The 16184-nt window shown below is 39.4% G+C and overlaps 1 pseudogene; it reads right to left on the bottom strand.

The window, feature by feature from the left end:
- Nucleotides 1-7276, bottom strand: part of LOC145401273 (uncharacterized) — a 79004-nt pseudogene extending 71728 nt beyond the window's left edge.
- Between the last annotated feature and the right edge of the window lie 8908 nt (nucleotides 7277-16184).

A 16184-nucleotide genomic window follows, 5' to 3' on the forward strand; every position in this document is an offset into this window, starting at 1 on the left:
CTCCAGTGCTCCCATCCTTAGTTCAGCTTTGGGTGATACGCAGCATTCATTGACTAGTATTTCCTTTTTGTATTATCCTAGTTTTAAGGGCTTAGTTAAGGTGTTTTTCGTAGGTGTAAGTATTTAGCTTTTGCGTGAGTGAGTGAGTGCAATCTCATTAATTTGATTTTGAATTGTAACGTTAAATTTATTTTGTAATCAATAAATTTAACAGTTCTTTTTCTTGAGCTTAATGTAATGTAAACTCTTGTTTCATTTCTCCATAATTAAGCTTATTTCCCATATAGCTCCTAGCTTGCATAAACGTTTGCCTTTCATAACTGGTACTTAGGCCAGTTTTGTGTATTAAGCTTAAAATCCGTTGTGCCACCTAGGAGTTAAGCATCAGCAAGAATCTGATATTATTATTAGTATTAGTTATTTATTGTCAGGGGTGAAGTAACTTTCTCCAGAGGCTAACAGTAATTCAGCATTTGTGAGTAATTAGTCTCTGCTGTGTACTGTTGAGAAAGTTTATAAATTCTCGTTCTTAGAGAATCGTGCGCAAGCCAGCGTAAAGTAATCGTTGCTTGATGTAGCAAGACAATCATTGTTCCTGCTCTTCAATATTATTGAATATTATTATCAATTAAATAATATTTTGCAATTATTTTAAAAACTCAGTGATATTTTATAAAAACCCCGTGACAGGGTTCAGTGGGCGGGGTGGTTTGGACAGAGTAAGCAGTGTGTGTTGGGCTACATGAGCGAGTAGGTGGTTTGGATGAGCGGGGTGGGGTGCACAAACTGAGCAGAGTGTGTGGGGTGGGTGGGTGAGTGCGGTGGGTGAGATGAGTATGGGGTGAATGGATTGTGTGTGTCTGTGGGCGAGTGCATATGTGCAAAGGCAGGATGAGCGACTGGGAGGGTTCGGATTGAGTGGGGTGAAGGGATGGATGGTGGATAGATGGGTGAGTGGGTGACTGAATTAGGTAGGTTGGAGGTTGGGTGGAAAGTGGTGGGGTAGGTGGGCGGAAGGGTAGGTCGGTCGACTGGGTGGGCTGGTAGTAGAAAACTTGGTTCATAAGGATCTGAGCCATTGAAAAAACAGGTCCTTGCAAGAAAATATGTCTACGGGAAATATGACCCTTGGGAAATTAACACTATTATGACCACAGCAGTGTTTTACAAAGGTACATATCTGCATATCATAAGCGCATTTTTATCCAAGGAAACATTGTATTTTTTTTTATCGGCGTAGCGGCTTAATTTTGTCATCACTGAACCTATGGCGTGCCTCTTTCATTAGCCAGATGTTAATGTCTTTTCTCGCCATGATCACCATTGGGAAGTGAAGGTAGGATATTAAAGCCGGAGAATATTTGGTTTCATTTCTAAGAAAATACTTGATAGGTTGACTGAATAATGAATGAACGAGCATTCTTGCGGCAGGTGACAAAGGCCATTAGGCACTGTGGTAGAGAAAGGTGGTGGAAGAGAGGAAAAAGATTTTTTATAGTTAACTAAATGAGACACATTATCCGGCAGACAGGCAAAGACGATTTTTAAGTTGGAAAAACGTTACTGTGACTGAGAATGGACTTAATACCAGTCATGGGAAAGGAGCAAGATTTATGTAGAACGTCACTGATGTTTGGATCCGACGAAGTCGAGCCATTAATGAGAAGTTGTCGTATGTTATCGAGTTGGGGACAGTGTAGAGGTTTGTGGGAAACACTGAAAAGTGCCAGGCTGATCATTAGTCATGAAGTGACCGTGGGTAAGTCGAGTATGGCGTACTCGAAGATGACTAAGTACGGATTCCCAGCGTCGTTTGTGTGTGTGTGTGTGTGTGTGTGTGTGTGTGTGTGTGTGTGTGTGTGTGTGTGTGTGTGTCCAGGGCAGGATCAAGAAAAAGCAAAAGATTTACAGAATATAGTTTGTTAGTGTTTTTGTGTGAGTGGAGAGATTGCCAATCCTGCAATAGTAAGAGTTCAAAGGAAGGAAGGAACCCGAGCATGGAATCGACTTGGAGAAAGAAAGGTGAAGGGAATTGGCTGGCTAGGAAAGGAAATCTAACTTTGTATTACCTGGGAAGCCTCTATGTCCTTGAATCCAACAAGATTTAACGATTTGTGACGGGGAGACAGGTGAAACAACCACTCTTTGATATTAGAAGGATAACACTTAATTGTTAACACATTCCTCATAATGCAGTTATCTATTATCCAGTGTTGCGTCTTTCACCAAAACATCAATAAGGCAATCTCTTCCTCCTGCTGGGTCAGTGAAAAAATGAAATGAAAATCATACAAAAGAATCAACCATTGGCTTGTTTATCTGTTGTCTTTATATTTTGTACCTTTTCGCCATGCCTCGTGTAAATGGTATATCCAGCATTTGGTGAATGCATCTGAAAAAATTTTCTCATCAAATAGTGTGCATGGGATAAAGCTCTTTTGTACCCATAAGATATACATACACCCTTGCCTTGAAACGCAGATCCAAAGGTCTCATGTACTGATTCATTAATATGTACCTGCTGCACTGCGAGATGACATTTTCTCCAGTCTCTTTCAACTTACAAATTTTGCTGGTTGATATGTGATCCTAACCATCTAGGTTGTAATCTAATGCTATGAAGTACTTTCATGAAGACAAATACAGTCGGCTGTGTTGCTTAACACTCTGCTCATTGAAATAAGCATGGAATGACTGAGCTTCCTTTATGCATTTATGAATATACATTATGTTATCACGCGCTGTTCGGATATGGACCTGATTTAAATCCACGCTTTTGTAATACATCTAAACTTAGGCTGAGTGGGTAATTAAAATCCACTGGGGAAATACACCCATGGGAGAAATAGGTTCATGTGTAGATGCTATGTTTCCTCTGTTGGGTCAAAATTTGTAAATGAGTGATAGGAGGTCCATGAGGAAAATAGGTCCAGGGGGAAATTAAATCAATGGGCAAACATCCATAGAAGGGAAATTGGCCTATGAAGGGACTGTAAATTAATGAAGGAAATTGGTCCTTGAGAATATAATACCAATGGTGAGAATAAGACCTTGGAGACAATAGTTCTATGAGAATATATGTCCATGGGAAAATATTAGTTAATTAGGGAATTTTCTCCATGAGCCATGAAACAAAAGCATTCTGGGGCCGAAAGCTAATTGCCAGCCAAAATATGTTACTGATTAAGGTAAAAGCTACCTCAAAACCAAATTTAAAGACACACACACACACACATATATATATATATATATATACACGTACGAGTAGTGATCAAAAAGTTATGTAATATATATATATATATATATATATATATATATATATATATATATATATATATATATACACGTACGAGTAGTGATCAAAAAGTTATGTAATATATATATATATATTGTTACGGAACAGAGAGAGATAATGAACACTTCAAGTGAGAATACTAAAATCACTACTGTCCCGCAAAGTTCCAGGTTCAAAACAAAAGACTTAGGTAAAATTACAAGTTAAGATTTAATGCTCAAACTAACAACTAAACATTCAAGACTCATAAGGATAATGTAATGGCAAAACAGGTTACATATATGGTTAACTGCAATAGCCTCTATTAACACGAATTTAGCAAGAGCAAATTTATCTAAGTCAGCCCTGATAAAATGAGAAAACCGGATAATGCTCAGTTAAAGCAAGATATAAATTTATTACAGGTACAAAATATTACTAATACTGGCTGACAGTAAAAACGTTACCAGGCTTACGAATTAACACATTATGCCATACAGTACAAGAAAAATGGTAATAACACTTATACTCAAATTATACAGCAGCTAGATGGTCGGAGACTGCCTGAGCACTCACAAAAATAATAATATACTGTACAGGGGAGGACAGAGATGTGAACAGAATGAGGAGTAGATCTAAGTGGCAACTAATGCAGAGACTGAGCTCATTATATAGGGGGCTGGCAGAGCTTGATTCAACTTGTAAGAAGGACGCGCAAATGAAGGCATAGAGGACGAAGAGTTGACACTCCTGCTCTGAACAACAGAAAGAGCTACTTACTCTACTATAAGGGGGAGAAGGGTGGAGTGAGGTAGAACACGCAAGCCTGGTCACTATGGAAGCCACGTGGCGAATCATGATCAAACATGCAGCACACTGTACATTAAAATTATACAAAGGATGATGAAATCATAGGCTATGTAACACCTCCCCACAAAGAAAAAGAAATTTACAAAGGAAATTTCTTATTACTCTAAAACAATCTGTCTAAAGTCTAGATAAGCAATCTGCAATAACATTTTCTTTCCCCATGACATGTTGTATGTCTAATGAATACTCCTGAAGAAGTAGACTCCATCTTGTCAATCTCTGATTTTTATCTTTAAACTTACTAAGAAGTTTCAGTGGGTTATGATCGGTATAAATGACTATGGGGTCAAAACCGGAACACAAATAAAATGAAAAATGCTGTAAACCCAAAATCAAGGCCAAAAGCTCTTTCTCAATAGTTGAGTAGTTCTTTTGAGGTGGAGTGAACTTCTTACTGTAATAAGATACAGGGTGTTCAATACCCTGATCATCCTCTTGCAGCAAAACAGCCCCAGCTCCTGTACCACTTGCATCAACAGCCATCTTAAAAGGCTTAGCAAAATTTGGAGTAGCGAGCACTGGCTGACTTAATAGGATAGCTTTAAGTTTACTGAAAGAGGATTCACAGTTATCGGTCCAGACAAATTTAACTCCCTCTTTCAGTAGGTCTGTAAGTGGTGATACAAGAATTGAAAAGTTAAGAACAAATCTCCTGTAATAACCTACCATTCCCAAAAATCTTTGTAGCTCTTTCCTACTTTTAGGTCTGGGAAGATCACTTATAACCTGAACCTTAGCTCCTGGTGGTGCGACGTGTCCATCACCAATTACGTACCCAAGGTACTGAACTTTAGCTTGACCAACCTCACACTTTGATAAATTAGCTACAAGATTAGCCTGAACCAAACGCTCAAGAAATTTACTGAGATGGAATAGGTGATCTTTGCAGCTGTCACTGAAGATTAATACATCATCAATATAAACAACACACCCTGCCAAACCCTCTGTTACAACATTCAGGAGCTTCTGAAAAGTGGCTGGTGCATTCTTCATACCATATGGCATTACAGAACATGCAAAAGTCTTTCCTAGGGTCACAAAACATGAGATCTCCCTAGCACGTTCAGTCATAGGTACTTGCCAGTATCCCTTTAACAAATCAAACTTACTTATGTACACTCACGCACCACAATCTCTAGCCCACCTGAGTTTGGGCCGGAGATATGGCTCGGATCCTTTCTGGACGACAGCCCACTCAAACTATCACAAGACCAGACACACACGAACACATAAGCTTCGAAAAATAGAAAAAGAGTCCTGACTCACTGTCTGTCATGTAAACCGTACAACTCTTGCTGTTGTTATACTATGCAATAATATTTTGGCTGCAAAAATATCAATATATTTCTTTACTGCATTTTAATTCCTCAAATATTTACCTTAAACAGGGACACAAAGGAATATACCCATAAGTTTTTAAGAATTACGAATCAAACGAAGCACTTCCATACCACCCAGTGAACACACAGGTATTCAGTGTGTGTGTGTGTGTGTGTGTGTGTGTGTGTGTGTGTGTGTGTACTGTAACATCAAGATTCTTCCTCAGTAATTGTTTCTTTAATGTGATTACTCGTATCTATTGTGTATAATTATCTAGCACGAAAATCTGGTAAGCTTAACGTTAGTGAAAGTTCATTATGATCGTGATTCCTCCTGAAGCTCAGTGTTTCCTTCACACTCATTCTTCATTCTTACAGTCATTCTGCCGTATATGATAATCTCATTAAAATGGTGATGCTTTTCAGATATAAATTATTATTTCACATTACATAGAATCGACAGTGTTGTATAACACGAGCGTTGGATAATGAGATGACACCGGATTTATATTTGTCAAGTTTATTAAATACAATTCACAAAAATTTTAGACCTAATTATTACAAGTATCCCCAAAATTTTAGATAATAATTACAAGTATCCCAAACACTTTAGACATAAAATAGAAACAACCAGTATGCAGTGTGCAACTACCAGCCTGCAACACAATAACATTATCAAACATATATCACGTGTAATATACTGTAGTTACATTACAAGGCCTCTATCGCTGAAATACCTGTTGGACCTAGTTTGGTATTTTGTCCAGCCTCCATTTGCTTCTATGACTTTCTGTAGTCTTGTAGGCATGGATTCTACTAAATTGCTACATATGTTCGGCCTGTTTCTTATTCCCTCCCATACCAATCTTGCCTTGCGCCTCACTGCCTCCCTAGTTTTTTCCTCCACACCCCATTCCTGAACCATAAATGCCCAGAGATTCTCTATTGGATTGCAGTCTGCTCCTTTAGGAGGCCAATCCAACAGAATAATTTCTGGGCGAGCCTCGAACCAACGCCTGACCGTACGACATGTATGAATTGGGCTACGGTCTTGCACCATATGTATGGGCTGTGGTTCAGGAATTGCATAAGCCCGCACCGATTGGATAAAGGAGGTCTCTAATATAGTTATATATTGTTCTCCATTCATGTGCCCCTCAATGTCTGACAGTTCACCTACACCTCCCCACCACATCCATCCATGGAGGGAGGTTGTCACACGCCCACTTTTTGATAACTCCTGAATGTTTCTACGCACATACCTCGTATTATGCAATCTCCAACACTGGCGAGTGGCTATCGAGACAGACGTGAAACACTTTTCATCTGTGAAAATAATCGATTTCCAAAAGTCATCCCCCACATTCACATATGTCTGGGCAAACGTTTGACGTGCCTCTCTCTGCACCTCTGTTAAGGTTTCCTTGTGGGCTGGTATGACACACCGTAGCCCACTCTCCTGTAAGCGTCGTCTGGTGGTTATCGGGTGACAGTGAAGTCCGGTTGTATTTGTTATGCTCACAGCATTTGATAGTGGTGCTCTCTCTGCTTCTCTTCTTATCAGTTCATACTCCTCAGGTGTGGTGACTCTTGGTCCACCTGGTCGGGGCCGGGTGAGCACGTGACACTCCTTTTGATATCGTCTCAGCCAAAGCCTAACAGTATCTCTGGAGATACCGAGGAGGCGACCTATCTCCCGTATCCCCTTCCCTGACTCGTGATAAGCAACAATCCTGGTGCGATGGGAGATAACCTCTGGACGGTTAGCCCTCGTTCGTGGTGGCCTCACACGATGTCGTGGTTGAACATCCATAACTGTTTCTATAGAGCGATAAAACAGACATAAGTAACACCTATGCATTGGTTAGTTTTTATCAGATTTTAATAAAGTGTGGCTTAAGCCACAAGAAGTTTATCAAGGGTGACAGTGGTTCATTCAAATCGTCGAATATCAAAGTATGAGTACTGTTACCCTGTTACCGTCAAGCTACAGCCTATTTTCTATATTTACACATTTAGCTTGCCTGTATATATCATAATGGTTGGACTACTGGATTAGTTGCTCATCGACAGAAGGCCAGATTTTATAGCGGTGGCTCAATCGGTAGAGAGGTGGCCTGCAGTCCCACCGGACCCAGGTTCGAATCCCGGCTGGGGCAGGGAACAGTTTAAGGATTTGAATTTCATTAAATCAGGCTTTACTGATCTACCAGAAGACCCGCCGACATGTCGTAAAAATACCCCCGCTAATACCAATACACAAGTCCTGTATGAGACAGCCCTAGCATGTATTCAATATGGACGGTGGGTGTTAGCGCCGAAATGGTGACATGTAGAGGTGTATGGTATGTAGGAGGACTGCTGGGCCTTGATACCAGGCTGTGAAGCCTATGCCCAGAGTCGGACACAAAAAAAAAAAAAAAAGCTGTAAGACTTTGCTTCTTAATAGTAACTATTAACAAATCAGAGGATATTTTATTATCGAAACCCCACGATATTTTTTTTTCTTAATAGGGCATTAGGCCTAACACCAAAGGATCATTAAGGTGGGAGAATAACTCTAGTAGCAAAGAGGCGGTGCAGGTATGGAGTGTAAGAGAGTAGAAATGTGTGGGCGTGTTTATGGGCGTTGTGGTGTAGTGATGTGTTGGACGTGCGTGTTCAAAGTGTGTGTGTGTGGCCATGTCTTGTTTTGCAGTAAGAAGAGCGTGTTTCTTGTTATTTTGTCTTATCTCAGAAGCAGCCTATATACTTACAAAATCGGTTGTTTGTAACAGTCACTGCTTGCGATGATATACACAGGAAAGTATGTTGGAAGGGCAGTTAGCTGTCCTGTAAAACTGCCAGGTAGTCATATTATAGAATACACGGTCATACCATAAATAGCATAAAATAATGTAATGTTGTAATGAAACATTTTTAATATTTAGTTAAATTTCATTATATATATATAAATATATATATATATATATAAATATATATATATATATAAATCTATATATAAATATATATATATATATATATACATATATATATATATATATATATATATATATATATATATATATATATATATATATATATATATATATATATATATGATCTGGGTGATGCCCAACTCTTTCAGAGACTGCTGGAAAACATTTGACATGAAATTACTTCCCTGGTCTGACTGTACCTCCTTGGGCAGACCAAACTTGGTGAAGAACCCTAGCATTTCCTTAACCACGTTCTTTGCTGAGATATTTCTAAGTGGAATGGCTTCAGGATAACGAGTAGCCATATCAATCACGGTCAACACATAAAAAAATCCTGAAGAAGTCTTAGGAAGAGGGCCCACAATATCCACCAACACACGGGTCAATGGCGCCTCAAAAGGAGGAATGGGAACTAGAGGTGCAACCTTTTCGGTCTGATTACACTTCCCCACACCTTAACAGGTGTGACAAGACTTACAATACCAGGAAACATCTCTGAAGATACCTGGCCAGTAGAAGTGTTTCAAAATGCGTGCCACAGTCTTCCTCACTCCAAGGTGTCCTGCCAAACTGGAATCATGAGCCACTCTAATGATATCCTGCCTACAAACACGAGGGATGGGATGACAACTTCATGTAAAACCTCCCATTCACAGTCGGCTGATGCTGTTGGGGGTCTCCACTTTCTCATAAGTACTCCTGACTTTATATAATAACAAGTAGAAGCACCAGCTGACTCTTCCTCACTGGAAGCAGAGTTAGCTAGACCTTTCAACTCAGGGTCAGCAACCTGCAATTCAACCAACTCTTGACGAGACAAATTATCAACACTACGGGGTACTGCCTCATCTGGTGAGTGGTCCAAATTAGCAAGAAAAGTGTCAGCTAGGATAACATCATCATCATCATCATCATTATCCTCTAAGTCACTAGTAACTTTAGACTTAGCCCTACTGTAGTGACAGCACATGCAGAGAACATATCAGTGATATCACAATCCTGGGTCGCAGTCACTGGTTCACTAGACAACTGAGGAGCTGGATACACTTGACTTCCACCAATATCATTTCCAAGTAAGAAAGTTACCCCTGACATTGAGAGTGTCTCAACCAACCCAACCATAACGGAACCATCAACAAAACCAGACTCTAAATTCACTCTGCACAGAGGGACAGAGAAGTAATTATTCCCTACACCTTGTAAGATTACAGTTTCATTAGAGGAATGAACATTAGAGCCCAGAACACTGGTCAGCATAAGGGATTGTCAAGCACCTGTATCACGATATATTTTAACTGATTTCCTGTCATTACCGTCCAGAGGACTGACAAAACCATCAGACAGGAAATTAGCACATGAACTCTTGAGAGTGTTACCCACGTTACTGCTCAAAAGAGGAGCTTCATCATGAGAATTTAATTTACCCCTCAAAGCAGGTTCAGTTAACTCGGTTAAAGAATTCTGGGAACTCTCAGACAAATTATCTATTCTTTTCTCATCAAGATATAGGCTTACATCTTTATTAATACACCTTTTGAAGTCCTCCAGCTAAATCATCCGCTTAAATTTACCAAAATCAGAATTTACATTCTTAGAATTTAACCACTGCTCCAACAGATCTTCTTTGATTTTTGCACACTCAACATGGGATTGCCTATCTTGCTTATAAGTTGTCCTATATTTTACTCTATAGGCTTCAGGAACAAGCTCATAGGCCTTAAGAATCAAGCTCTTAACTACATCATAATTATCAGATTGATCCTGAGGCAAAGATGCATAAGTTACTTGAGCTTTACCGGTGAGAACACTCTGAAGGAGTACTGGCCAATACTTTTTGGGCCAATTAAAACCTGTAGCTACCCTCTCAAACAACTGAAAATACTTTGTTAAATCAGATTCATTAAAAGGGGGGACAAGTTTAACGTTTTTAGCCACATCAAAATCATCAGAGCTAGATGATCCAGTTCCACCTTGTTTCATGCGATACTCATGGTCTGCCTGAATCCTAGCAAGTTCAATTTGTGCCTGAGCCTGTGCCTGTGCCTCCTGAATACGAGCCTGAGACTCAGCCCCCTTAGCACGTGCCTGATACTCAGCCTCCTTAGCACGAACCTGAAACTCAGCCTCCTTAGCACAAGCCTCCTGCACGGCTAGCTGTAACTTAGCTATTTCAATCTGCGTTTGCTCATCTGGAGGAGTTACATTAAACAAGCTTTTATTAATCATGCCAACAATTTGATCTTTAGAATGATGAGAGCAAACAGCAATTCCCAATTGTTGAGCAACAAGCTTAAGTTCATTAGTTCATTCTTTGTTCTGTTTTCTACATCACACACTGTTTGCACATTTGACAAAAAATCTTTGGCTTCATCAAGAGTAGTAATAGTAGACATCATGAATAAATCACAGTCACAAAATATCAAGCAATATCCTTATGATAATATCCTGAATATCCTGACAAGAGGTCGCCAAATTTATGTTACGGAAGAGAGAGAGATAATGAACACTTCAAGTGAGAATACTAAAATCACTACTGTCCCGCAAAGTTCCAGGTTCAAAACAAAAGACTTAGGTAAAATTACAAGTTAAAGTTTAATGCTCAAACTAACAACTAAACATTCAGGACTCATAAGGATAATGTAATGGCAAAACAGGTTACATATATGGTTAACTGCAATAGCCTCTATTAACACGAATTTAGCAAGAGCAAATTTATCTAGATCAGCCCTGATAAAATGAGAAAACCGGATAATGCTCAGTTAAAGCAAGATATAATATTATTACAGATACAAAATATTACTAATACTGGCTGACAGTAAAAACATTACCAGGCTTACGAAATAACGCCTTATGCTATACAGTACAAGAAAAATGGTAATAACACTTATACTCAAATTATACAGCAGCTAGATGGTTGGAGACTTCCTGAGCACTCACAAAAATAATAATATACTGTACAGGGGAGGACAGAGATGTGAACAGAATGAGGAGTAGATCTAAGTGGCAACTAATGCAGAGACTGAGCTCTATATAGGGGGCCGGCAGAGCTTGATTCAACTTGTAAGAAGGACGTGCAAATGAAGGCATAGAGGACGAAGAGTTGACACTCCTGCTCTGAACAACAGAAAGAACGACTTACTCTACTATAAGGGGGAGAAGGGGGGAGTGAGGTAGAACACGCAAGCCTGGTCACTATGGAAGCCACGTGGCGAATCGTGATCAAACATGCAGCATACTGTACATTAGAATTATACAAAGGATGATGAAATCATAGGCTATGTAACAATATATATATATATATATATATATATATATATATATATATGTATATATATATATAATCTCTCTCTCTCTCTCTCTCTCTCTGTATATATATATATATATATATATATATATATATATATATATATATATATATATATATATATATATATAAAGTACGTAGGAGGAGTAATCAAAAAGTTCGGTGAATGTTAAAATAACGTATTTTATTGAACATTAGGTGCATAATATAGACCACCCCTTCAAAGTACTCCCCTTCTGTACACACACACACACACACACACACACACACACACTTGTTCCATCATTCCTGTCATTGCCTGAAACATTGTTGGAAGTTCTCCTTTCTGATCTCCTTCAGAAGGCTTGTCGACTTGGATTGGATGTCTTCAACCGTTTCATAACTACTCCTTTTCATCTTGCGCTTCAGTTTCGGGAACAACCAGAAGTCACAAGGAGCCAAGTCGGGTGAATAAGGTGGATGCGGCACGAGCAGAATGTTTTTCCCAGCCAGTAATGACTGGATACTGCAAGTTGCTCAAACTGTGGCATTTCCCCGAATGCGTCAGATGCAACAGACATCACCTCACTGTATGTGTTGCCGCTGCATACTGGCCTGTGCCGTTGTGGTGTCAGTTGGCTGGTGGCAGCTTGAAAGATGGACCATATAACAATCGCCAACAACCCTCACATACTTCAACTCACTGATTTTTAGCAGCACTATTCGCCGAACGTTTTGATCATTCCTCCTATGCCCCTCTCTCTCTCTCTCTCTCTCTCTCTCTCTCTCTCTCTCTCTATGTACAGTATGCATGTATTTATATCTATATCTGTATCTATACCTATATCTATCTATCTATATCTATATCTATCTATATATGTATTTATATCTATGTCTATATCCATATCTATATCTGTCTGTCTGTCTGTCTGTCTGTCTCTCTCTCTCTCTCTCTCTCTCTCTCTCTGTATATATATATATATATATATATATATATATATATATATATATATATATATATATATATATATATATGCCTGTGTGTGTGTGTGTGTGTGTGTGTGTGTGTGTGTGTGTGTTGGCTGGAAAAGTATTGGTGATGCCACTGCGTTGTATACTGTTCTCATTCTAAATCTATCAAATAGTTCAATTTTACACTCTTTGCCCCTAAGGCATTAATATATAATTTTGTCTTTTGTGACGACAAAATGCCCCTTTGTCATCGGTTTACTCTGCATCTCAAACCTTCACAACGGTCATTTGTGGTACTCATACAAAATATAATAACGCAGAGACATACTCCTACTCGTACAAGCGAACGGTGATGGGTAATATACAACTTTAATCGCAAAGAAATTGGTGAAACGAAGTCTCCGGTGCCAATGGCTATACAGCTCAGTGTATACAGGAAAATAAATTAAAGAAGGTTAAGAGAAAGAATTCCACTGTGCCCTACTTCCCTGCATAGAATGGATGAGACATCTTAAAATCTTTCCTTATCTTTTGGAGTATTTTACATCACCTTCTCACTATCCTGTTACATATGCCACAAAACTTTCTTCCTCCAGCCACTTTCTGATTAAAAACATAACCGAGAATGTTCACGCACCGATTCTCAGTCTTTGTTTACTTATATACACATTGATAGATAGATAGATAGATAGACAGATATTAAAGTCATTTTCTGTATGTGTTTGTCTGTGCGTTTGTTTGTTTCTTTCACGAAAACGGTTATAGATGTCGATCTAATTATGTTTCCGCCCACCTATGATGCAGGTGGAAGCAAGTGGTTGGTCTTTCCGTGCGTGCGTGCGTGTTTATGTGGGTCCGAGTGTCAGTAACACTTTTCTGGGAGTGATATCTCCTGAACCAATTGACGTTCGCGCTATATGTGTTATAATTATGCTTTATTATTATTTATTTATTAGTTTGCAATTGCCGTGTCAAATCAGTCCTCTTAAGCTGACAGTGTGTTCTCTCTTTGGTGGTAATGACGCTCAGGTCAGTCCCAAGAGCACAGTGAGGCAACACAGCATGCAGCAACATTTACATGAGTACTGTTGTAAAATATTATATTTTGAAAGAACACAGAAAATTCATTAATTTATGTTGTCTTCGCAATGTTGATGAAACTCACGAGACACTTGCATACTGCCGGAAATAGGGTACTTAGCACTACATTATATCCAGGAAGTTGGCAGCTAAGTAAGTTGGTATGTAGTTATGAAGACTGGGAGACTGACAGGAAGATAGGTAAGACCGTAGGTAGGAAATAGGCAAGTGGGCAGAAAGGGAGGTAGGTATGATGCGAGGCAGGCAGGCAGGATGCTAAGCGGGAAGATACGTAGGCAAGTAGACGGGGACTAAGTAGGTAGAGAGGGAAGTGGGTATGCAGGGAACCTGGAGATAAGGTGGGTAAATAGGTGGGCAAATATGTAGGTGGGTAGGTAGCTGCAATATACGGTAGGTAGGAAAGTGAGTAGGTAATAAGGAATGTAGGGAGGATAGTAAATAGGTAGTGAAAAGCGACGAGCTAAGGGGTAAGTTAATCGTTTATATGATAAAGGACGGATTTGCACCTTCACATCTCCCGGTGAAAAGATCATATAGCTTAACAAGGTGGATGCAAATCTGAGACAAGCAATAAACAAACGATCTGTTGTACAGTCGTCGAGACTCGAACGTGGCTACATATTACGAGGTCAGGTATATCAGTTCTTTTAACATGCCGATGTTTTTGTGAAGTTTCTCTATTATTTTGCTTTAAGGTATACAGGTACAGTATATATATTGTGTGAACGATGATATTGATATTCTGTTTTACACTGTTAGTGTGCAGTACAGCATTAAGGCGCATATATTCATCAAGATTATAGGCTGCAGCTCCTTTGGCTGCATAGCAGGTATGGGCATATCCCAAATGCATTGTGCCTCCTATTCTACAACTATCTGCGGTCCGCGCCTCATAGCCAGAAAAACTGTATGATGTTTATTTATTTATTTATTTATTCTAAATTTACAAAACTTGTATGACTCAGCAGTCGCCACGAGGATATGGTGCACGGTGGGAAGAGGAAGGTGTTGTAGCTTACACAATTGTTAACACGGCATTAACATTAGCCTGACACTGAGCTATCAACTTACCAAACTCACACAAGCACGGGTGGTACCCATGACAAAATTACAAGTAACAATAGCAATATCTCTTAATGAATCTTGAGTCATTTCGTTACACGTTGACATTTTTCCTGTTGCACAGGACGTTATAGGGTTACAAATACCGACGAGCTGCCTGGCAACCATCTTAACTCCTTCACGACATATTTTATATTTTGTTCACGTTACTGTCAAACATTTTTATTTTCTTTAGGGGAGACCTTTGTCATTAAGAGAGATCATTCTCAGCATGAATCATTGATGCTGAAAGGGTTAATGGAACACCTTCAGTTACACGCACTGACCTGCTGAAGTATAGTGTATTTGGAAATGCATAAATATAAACAACTATCAGCACGTTATGGTTTACGCTACATGTCATTTTTATTTTTACTGGTCACTTTTTGGTGGTGTAAACCAATGGTTCTGTGTTGTGTTCTAGAATATCATATGGGTTTCTTAATTGCCAGTTAAACTAGGCCGAGAGAGTAGCTACACCATCGCTATGTAGCATCACCTGTTCTGCACTATTTCCGAACCACTTCTCTTAGTGTATAACTAAATCTTCACGCCATGTCCTATCACTCCAGCATTCATCATCCTGTCCCTTATCTTGCTTCACTCTCCATCACTATCATGGCGTCTTTATCTTATTCTTGCTACTGCCAGAAAACTTAATTTACTTTAGGACAAACCTCCTGTTGTGCTGGACGTTAACATATATTGTTTATTAACAGATCACAACAAAGGGTCTCTCCTAAGCTCTGAATATTACCATCAAACTGTAGTAGGAAAAAGACAGAAGAAGATGAAACATAATGAAACGGTTTTAACAATTTCCATTCCACTCGTGTACCGAAACGGTTTTAACAATTTCCATTCCACTCGTGTATCTACAACTCTCTCACTTCCCTCCCTCTAAGTAAATTCCATCCTTCCCAAATCCTCTTATGTTGGCTCCCACTCTATAAATAGCTTCCCTAATGCCCTCTCTCTTCTTCCTTCCTCTCTTCCCTCTCGTTTCCCTCTTCCCAATCGTTCCATCCCTCCCTCAGAGCCCTTCTTAGTTTCTCCTCCCAGGTAGTTTCAGTTGTTATACATCTCTCTCCCTTCCCACCCAAATATTTCAAATTATTGATGTATGCGACTTAGGACTTAGACAATTCACTCTGTTTCTTGAGATTCATGAGTCATGGATTTCGTGGTGGGTCATCAAACGGAGGTGCTGCGGGTCACCTCTCTCACACTCATGCCACCAGCATTTAGGCACTGCTTGCCCACCGTAACTGTTTGTTTCTACCTTG

Source organism: Coenobita brevimanus, chromosome 55 (assembly GCF_032717465.1).
Source record: "Coenobita brevimanus isolate Jiangsu-jjx chromosome 55, ASM3271746v2, whole genome shotgun sequence".
Lineage (NCBI taxonomy): Eukaryota > Metazoa > Arthropoda > Malacostraca > Decapoda > Coenobitidae > Coenobita > Coenobita brevimanus.